We start from the raw sequence: 8,130 nt of genomic DNA, 5'->3' as shown, positions 1-8,130 counted from the left end.
AGAAATGCTATATTCAAGATCGATGGTATTTTGAGGTATGCTTACTATCAACTCACATTGATTGCATTTTCTTCAATTTAAGTTCAATAATTTGTAGATTGATTATGAATCTTACATGGGCACATGAAATAGGTGGATATCTAAAAAAGAGATCTCCATATTGAGCATCGAGAAGGCTAGGGTGGAATCCATCGAAGCCGTATGCTTGCTTGAGAAGCACTTTCCCTCGAGCATTATGACAACTGAATTGCACTTGCTTGTGCACATAGTTGATGAGGTGGCCATTACAGGTATCGTTTTTGTTGGTGGATATTTTTTCTCGAGCGGTTTATGAAAACTTTGAAGGGATTTGTAAGGCAGAGAGCAAGACCAGAAGCAAGTATGGCAGAGGGATCCCTTGTGCAAGATTCATTAGTATATATCACCGAGTTTCTTGCATCCATGGATCCCAATATGATGCAGGCTTGGCATAACAATTATGATGATCGCATCGTTGGCGAGGTTTCCCAAGCAAACAGGGTTGAAAGAAAGATGATCGAAGAGAAAATGGAGAAATTCAATAAGTTTTGTATCCTCAATAGCAAGGAGATACAGAAGTGGATTAAGAGATATGAAGCAGCCAAAGCAGAAAGAATAAATGCAAGGATGAGATTCAGAGTTATGCACAGGTGAGCGCAATCATATCCATAGGATCTCTCCCTTCTCCCCACTCACATGTCACTTGATTGGCTACAACTGGCTCTATGTAAAGAGAAACACAATGGAGAGACAATAAATGAGCATGAGTGAGAGTTATTATCTGGATGTATGATGCATGTAAGTTTCTTACCTCTTGACATAATTAAGTTATTTGTGGCAATATATGCCATAAAATAGATGCATCCTCGTTGTTTTAATGGTTCTCTTTTGTAGTACAAAAACTACAGTGCATTATGCTGATATGGAGGACATTTTCACATGGAATGCATCGATTCAAAGAGAGTCACATTTGATTGTGGTCATGGCTAACCTCACACAAGATAGCTGAGCAAGTGCTTTGGATATTGTGGGACCATACGTGAAATCTATGAAATTGATTTCAGACAATTTAGTATTTTCATTCTTGATGTAAAATGGTTTAAGACTATTTACAAAGGTCCCCATGCTATAGTGAGGAAAGACAGTAGTGGTTTCTTTGCGATAGACTCCACCAACCTCTAAACCGGTGAAAGTGATACTTTTGTTCTTCTCAAGCATTGTGAGCAGGTGCATACTAATGATTAAATTAATCAAGTGCTTTCATTTTTAAGGATCAATTGGTACATGTACTTAAGCACAAATTCACATAATTGATGGCATTTGACACCCATCTTCAATATAAATGGTTTTTCATTCAGATTGTTTTGATCCAAGATGGTGGTACGTGATCTAAGTTGCACCACGAAGTAAATAGATTCTTGAAGATAGAGATGTGGATATGGAGATGCCACTACCAATGCTGGATCCAATTGATCCAGATGGATTTAGTGAAGAAGATGAAGATCACAATATCAGCCAAGAGGAAGATGCACATAATGACATCGACGGGAGGAAGATGGAGATCACGATATTGAGGAAGAAGATGATGATCAATAATCACCCGACTTTATTGAAGAAGGGGAATTACAAGATCAAGTATTAGGTGAATGTATGATGCCAAAGTACGATGATGATATAGGAGATCAACTCGGTATAGCATTGGAGATAGACTTGTTTGGGATGCAAGACTTGGCTCAGGATGAAGCCGTTGATGTAAATGCTCTTGATTGATTTTTTCATCTCAAACTTGGACATGAATATATGAGTTTCAAACTCTATGTACATGCTCTTGTATTTTTATTCTTTCAAAGGATCAAACATGTATGAAAAGAACTTTTTTTTGTCATTGGGATACACTTTCTTTAAATGTCGGTATGGGGAAAAACACTCCTTGTAAAGCATCGCTATAGGAAAGTCTCTTAGAGTCGTTATATATCAACCTTTCACACTTCCGTAAAAGGTCAGTATATATTGACCATTTACAAGTTTGGTAAAGGTTGGTATATACCGACCTTTTTAAACCCACCGTACATATCGGCGATTAGTGCAACGTGCATGCTAAACATCGATGCTTGGTCATCGGAACAAGGCCCGTGTGTAGTAGTGTTTAAGGGCTTTATTTGGGCCAATTTGGGACACCTTAGATTATTTTAGTGAATGAACTCTTGAAATTAGGACTGAAAGAGTATCAAACAAATAAAACAATTTGCCTGTATATTTAATAATATATTTCACATTCAATTCTTTATTCGCTGAATACACAACAAATTTATTTATCTATACAAATTGTTGATGATGGAGATAAACATATTAATTTTTTCATGAGCATAAATTGTTAGAGGTGAATGCCTATATCTAGAGACAACTATATGTAAAATTGAGAGGCTACTTATATAGAGTGACATATATAGATATTTGGGTGTACCTATATAGAGATTTGCACATGTACATGCATGTAGCTACCTATATAGATATTTATGTATACCTTAATATTGCTACATACATAGATACATATATAGATCATTATTAAAAAATAATATCTACCTAAATATATTTTTTATGTCTGTATATATAAAGATATGCTTGGGGCTCTTGTTCAGATTTATAAAGATATTCTCAATTTGATATGTTTCTAGAGATGCACATTTAGGGCTACAAATGTAGGCCTTATGCTATTCATAGATAAAGATAGAGACTATTTGTATATATAGACAAATAAGAAACACAATATTTGGGTTATATTTTTGGTTAATTTATCTCTACTCATTTTAATGAACTCTGCGTTACTAAAAATAGTATCAAGCTTTTTCTACTTAGGGCTAATACATGCTCTCTATCTACTACTTCAGGTTCTTGGATCCACCCTCAGTAGCATCCAAAGTAGGTCCTCTTCTTTGCCATTGCTTTTGCACTTATCATCTATCTATTATTTTGAGCATGCTTTTGAAAGACGCTCTGTGTATGCTTAGAACTTTGAGTATATCATGTATCTATACTTTTGGTTTTTGCTTTTCTTTCTAGGTATAGGGTGGGTGTTGATAATTGTGTGTATTTATCTGTGAGGGTTAGTCTTATTTATGGGCATGAATAAAACTTTCCTGGATAGGGAGAAGATCCCAATTATGGTCTTGCAAGAGAATAAGGGGCTTATGCTCAAGCATAGGATGATCTTGTTTATTGAGGTTATCTAGCTTCAGAACTCAATATCAATTTTGGTTGGTGTGTATGTCAGTTTGAGGAATATGCAGTTTTATGACCATGACGAAAAATCACATGAAATGAAAAAGGATCTAGTGTAGATGGTCTTGCAAAAGAATCAAAGACTTGCATCAAGCTTGGGATTTGTTCATTGATTTCATTTTTCCTAACCTCTACAATGATTTTATTGTGTAAGTTTTTAATTGTTTAAAATTAATCCTTGGTTATCTGATGTATGTAATTGAGTGGGAGGGTTATGTAGATTTATGAGCATGTGTAAAATCTCATGTACATGGAAAAGGATCTATTGGATGGTCTTGGAAGAGAATAAGAGGCTTATGTTTAAGCATGGAGTTTACTTATTCATTGAACTCTTTTTCGTAAACTCTTCAATGATTTCTCCGAGTAGAATTATCCACCTTTGTGGCCCTTTTACATTGTTAAAACATTAGGAAAAAAGGGAGCTCATTTTGGGGCCCTGTAAGAAATTCACTATTTTCTCTTTTCTCTCTCTACAAAAGCAAGAAAATATGGATACTTGCGTGAGAAATGTCAGTGTGAAAAGGAATAAATATATTCTTTCACATGCTTTACATTCAATGTTCATATAAGAGCAACACTTTTCTGTGCAGAATTTGGTGATTCTGACACCGCAGACGCGTCCGGAACGGTCCAAAACCCCAAAAACGGCACTGGAAACACTGGAATCGGACATCCGGAGGCCCGAAAACGGCCAAAAAAGGCCGAAAAACGCGATTTGCAGCAAAATGCGATATGTGCCATATCGCATTTTGCTGCAAATCGCGTTTTTCGGCCTTTTTTGGCCGTTTTCGTCCGGATGTCCGATTCCAACGTTTCCAGTGCCGTTCTAGGGGTTTTGGGCCGTTCCGGACGCGTCTGCGATGTCAGAATCATCAAATTCTGCACAGAAAATAAATTTTTTAAAGATTCAACTCAGATCACCTCATTAATGTGACATGCTTCTACGAACATAAAGTACTATTTCTTTTTCTTATTTTCATCTTCTTTTGTTGAATTTTCAACGTTACGTTGGCCCACTCCTAATTGGTTGAGAGCCTATTTTCTCTCTCTTCTAAAAGGCCCCAAAATGAGCTCCCTTTTTTCCTAATGAATTTGTCTCGTTTGTTAGGTGTAGGCATGTGAGTGAAAGGGGTATGCTCAGCTATGATCATAACCTAAATCTCACATAGGCATGGAAAAGAATCTCTTTAATAGTCTTGGAGGAGAATACAAGGTCTACGCTAGAGCATGGGCATAAATTGTTTATTGAAATTTGGTTTCTTATTTCTTCCAAGAGTTTTCACATGGACTTAACTGAATTTGTGGAAATTTCGATTTGTTTAAATGAAGCCCTCCATTCAAGCATACTTGCATCTCCTGAACTTTTGGATTCCGTGAAGTGGTCATTTACAACACTTGCATGTTTCTCTTCAATTTCTTATGACCTTGATATGGTATGTTTTCTTGTAGGGATATTATTGAATTCGTACTATCATGGGTAGAAAGAGGGTTCTCAAACTGGGTCAAAGAGAAAAGCCCTCTCTTGTTGTCCCTACTAGGGTGACAAGGGGGAAAAGAAAAGAACCTGAAAGTGAGGGATCAGTGCAAGACACAGAAGGTGATGAGAATGAGGTGCCCTTGGAAAATATTGAGAATCGTTTAGAAAATGTTGAGCTGGAGGGAGAGCCTTTGCATAGGGAGGAGTATGAGAAGCTAGACATTGATCTTGTAGAGATGGAGAAGGGGGGGCGATGTGTTCAGTAAGTGTAGGTTGCTAGAGTATCCACAAATGAGCGTAGGTTGCTTAGTTCAGATGAGTGTCCATGGATCCCATTGTGCCATCTAATTCCATACACCTATGTGAGAGGTATGAGTGTGATGCAAATGTGTTCATGCATACTTTGGCTATAATCCATTGCTAGGTTATAGAAAAATCAAGATTAAAGTACTCTAAAATAAAAATGTACTGGAATCTGTTGAGTAGGGGAGTTCTTACTAGGCTTATGTTTCAAATAAGTTTATTTATGTGCTGCTATTTTGTGTTGGAATCTAACTATGCTCTTTTACTTGAACCTCCCAAAAAGAGTTTTACTCTTCTTGATTTTTTTGCTAGGTCGAGTACACTGCTGCCAAATCTCAGGGCCATAGAACACCATTATTATATGTAGAGAGTAAATCTCTCTTTGAAATCTTGAAATTTGAGTCCATGTGTGACCATTGGAATCACTACATGCTAGTGGTCAAGAGTATAGTGGGACCTTCTTAAATGAGCCCCACGGGGTGCAATCAAGAGGTCATCTTGTTTTGTTGAGGCTATCTTTGGCCTCTTGTGTCATGCAGGTGGCTTAGCTATGGAGATGGTTGGGCACCACTAATGAGAGCATGCTTGGATAGAGGGTCAACATGCTTCTCTTTTGATAGTGACACTTTCGTTATCAAGACTATTGTGGAGCCTTTTGTGCAAAGTGGTATCGCAAAGAGAGCTCAAGTGGATGTTTTGGATGAGGAGGGGCTTGTGATTAATGTTGGTGTTTTATGTTGAGTTGTATATGGCATACGAGAATATTTGAAAAGTGTGTGGGAAAAAGCGAAGTTTATGGCACTTCTGACATTCCTTACTTTGATAGTTTATGGCGCTTGTGACATTCCTTTTTTGATAGTATAGGCATGTTGCATCATATTTTGAATTAATGCTAAAATCACGGCTTGTAGACATTGCATCTCTTTTGTGGTTTGTGTTGTCTTTGTAGTGAACTTTCATGCTATGCTAAAGCAATGGCGAGAGAAATGGTGGAGAGAGATAAATTTGATAGAAGGCTGAAGGAGAGGAAATGGGTTTGTTCTATCCATGTGGATGATGAGTGCTCACATTGAGTTAAGAAAGATATTGGCTTATGCCCCATTGTAATGCTACATGTTTGACTTTCCCTTTAATCCTTGTGCTAAGAGGTTCATTTATATTAGCCTGGTTATCAAAAAATGATAAATCCTTTATGTTGATGGCCACATTTGGGTCCTCAATCCATGTCCTTGTTTGACATTGACTTTTTCTTTGATCATCAATGCAAAGCAAGAAATATAAATGATTTACATTTGCAATCACTATTTTGGTTCTATACTTTGCAAACATTGCTTATTTGAAGCTTGTATTCAACTAGAAAGAAAGATACTTTGATACTAGTATTTATGGAAATTGCCTCTAGGAAGAATTTGTTTATCAATTTGCAGGTTTCTCATATTGGTATCAACCACTAGGACCTTTATGATTTCTAGATGTCCTTTCAGTGCAAGGGAAAAAGAGGCTTTGCTATAATTTTTTGGGGAGGTAATTGCCTTATCAGGGATAGGAAAAGAGATCTAAGGGAGGCACAAGTCACCATAGGAACTTTAAATGAGGGTGTGTATTAGATGGACAATCATGGCCGTAGCATGTAAGGTTTGTGTCTGGAATCAAATACTTCAAAAATGAAAAATGCAAAGTTAAGGCATTCCTTCTTTGAGGACTCATCCTTGACACGTCTATGAATGATACATTTTTTGAAAGACTAAAAAAAATCCTTTTGAAGGGATGGATATTGCCTTCATAATAGATTTCACCTCTTGAATGCCTATATTAGATTGCTTGTTGTATTCTTGTATTGGAATACGTAAAAAGGATCTCGCTCACTTTTCATTGCTCTCTTTTGTTGCTTTGCTTGCTTTTCATCACTCACTTTATCGACTGCCTCCTCATTCACTAGCCTTGTATACTTCTCCTTAACCACATTAATCATAGTGCGATTCACCTAGGGCTTTTGTAACTCTTCTTGGTTGCCTTAGGCTTGGTCCCCCTAGCTATACTAGCAAGAGATGTTCCTTTAGCTCTCACTCTGCTCGTCACCCCGAGACTCCTCAGTTGGCAAACTTTCTGCAAGCTCAACCCCTTATTACGTAACTTCTCTTGTCATCCCACCTTGTGTGCAATGATCATGCAATGTCTCACTTTTCAACATAGTGGACAGATGTTTAGATTTAGGGTCCTTAGCCAACCTCCTTCCCATCATGCTATCAACCTCCCTTAAGCCTCTAGCACCTCCTTTTGTCCTTCTTCCCCATTCCTTAAGTGTATCTCCTTTAGGTTGTACATATGCCTTTATATATATAAATATAAACATAAATAAATAAATAAGCCTTTAGGTTGTGCATCTCCTTTAGGTTGTAGCTCTCTTTCTTGTTCTTTTAAAGAGCATAGTTTCATATGCTTATTTATTTATACTATACATTCCTTAAATTTATACTATAGATTTCTTAAATTAATATTCTATAGATTCCTTAAATTAATATGCCTACCCCTCACCCTTAACCATACTACTTTATTTGCTTTAATTTATTTAATTTCTTATATTTACCTTTTCATTTGCTAGTTTATTCATTCTATTGATTTATTCAAATAAGTCAATTGCTTTATTTTGATAACTTAGGTTTCCATGTCTTTTATTATACTTCTTTGGTGTATCTTCACTTCATTCACAATTGTTCATGTGGTAAGGGTGTGCAATACCCCCCTTGATTGAAATGTGGAAATTTTCTTCTCATTTAAGGGTGTGGAATACCCCCATTGGGATTTCTTCACTTAAGGGGTTTAGGTTTTTATTAATGGGTATGGACTACCCGCCTTTCTTTTATTTGTCATGCATAGCTTATGGACTACCCCCTTGAAAGACAATTTATATTTTATACATGAAACCAAAACGTATGGCATGTGACAGGGTATTTTTTGAAATTTCTCTAAATAAGTAAGATGTTATAACACCAAGTTTTGCTTGGATGGTGATAGGTAAGTGGATCCTTACCACAAAACCTAGACTACCTAAT

Source organism: Dipteris shenzhenensis, chromosome 15, assembly GCF_047967505.1.
Source record: "Dipteris shenzhenensis isolate YYH24624 ecotype China chromosome 15, Dip_SZ_1.0, whole genome shotgun sequence".
In the NCBI taxonomy this organism is placed as follows: Eukaryota; Viridiplantae; Streptophyta; class Polypodiopsida; order Gleicheniales; family Dipteridaceae; genus Dipteris; species Dipteris shenzhenensis.
This window is presented reverse-complemented; position numbering follows the sequence as displayed.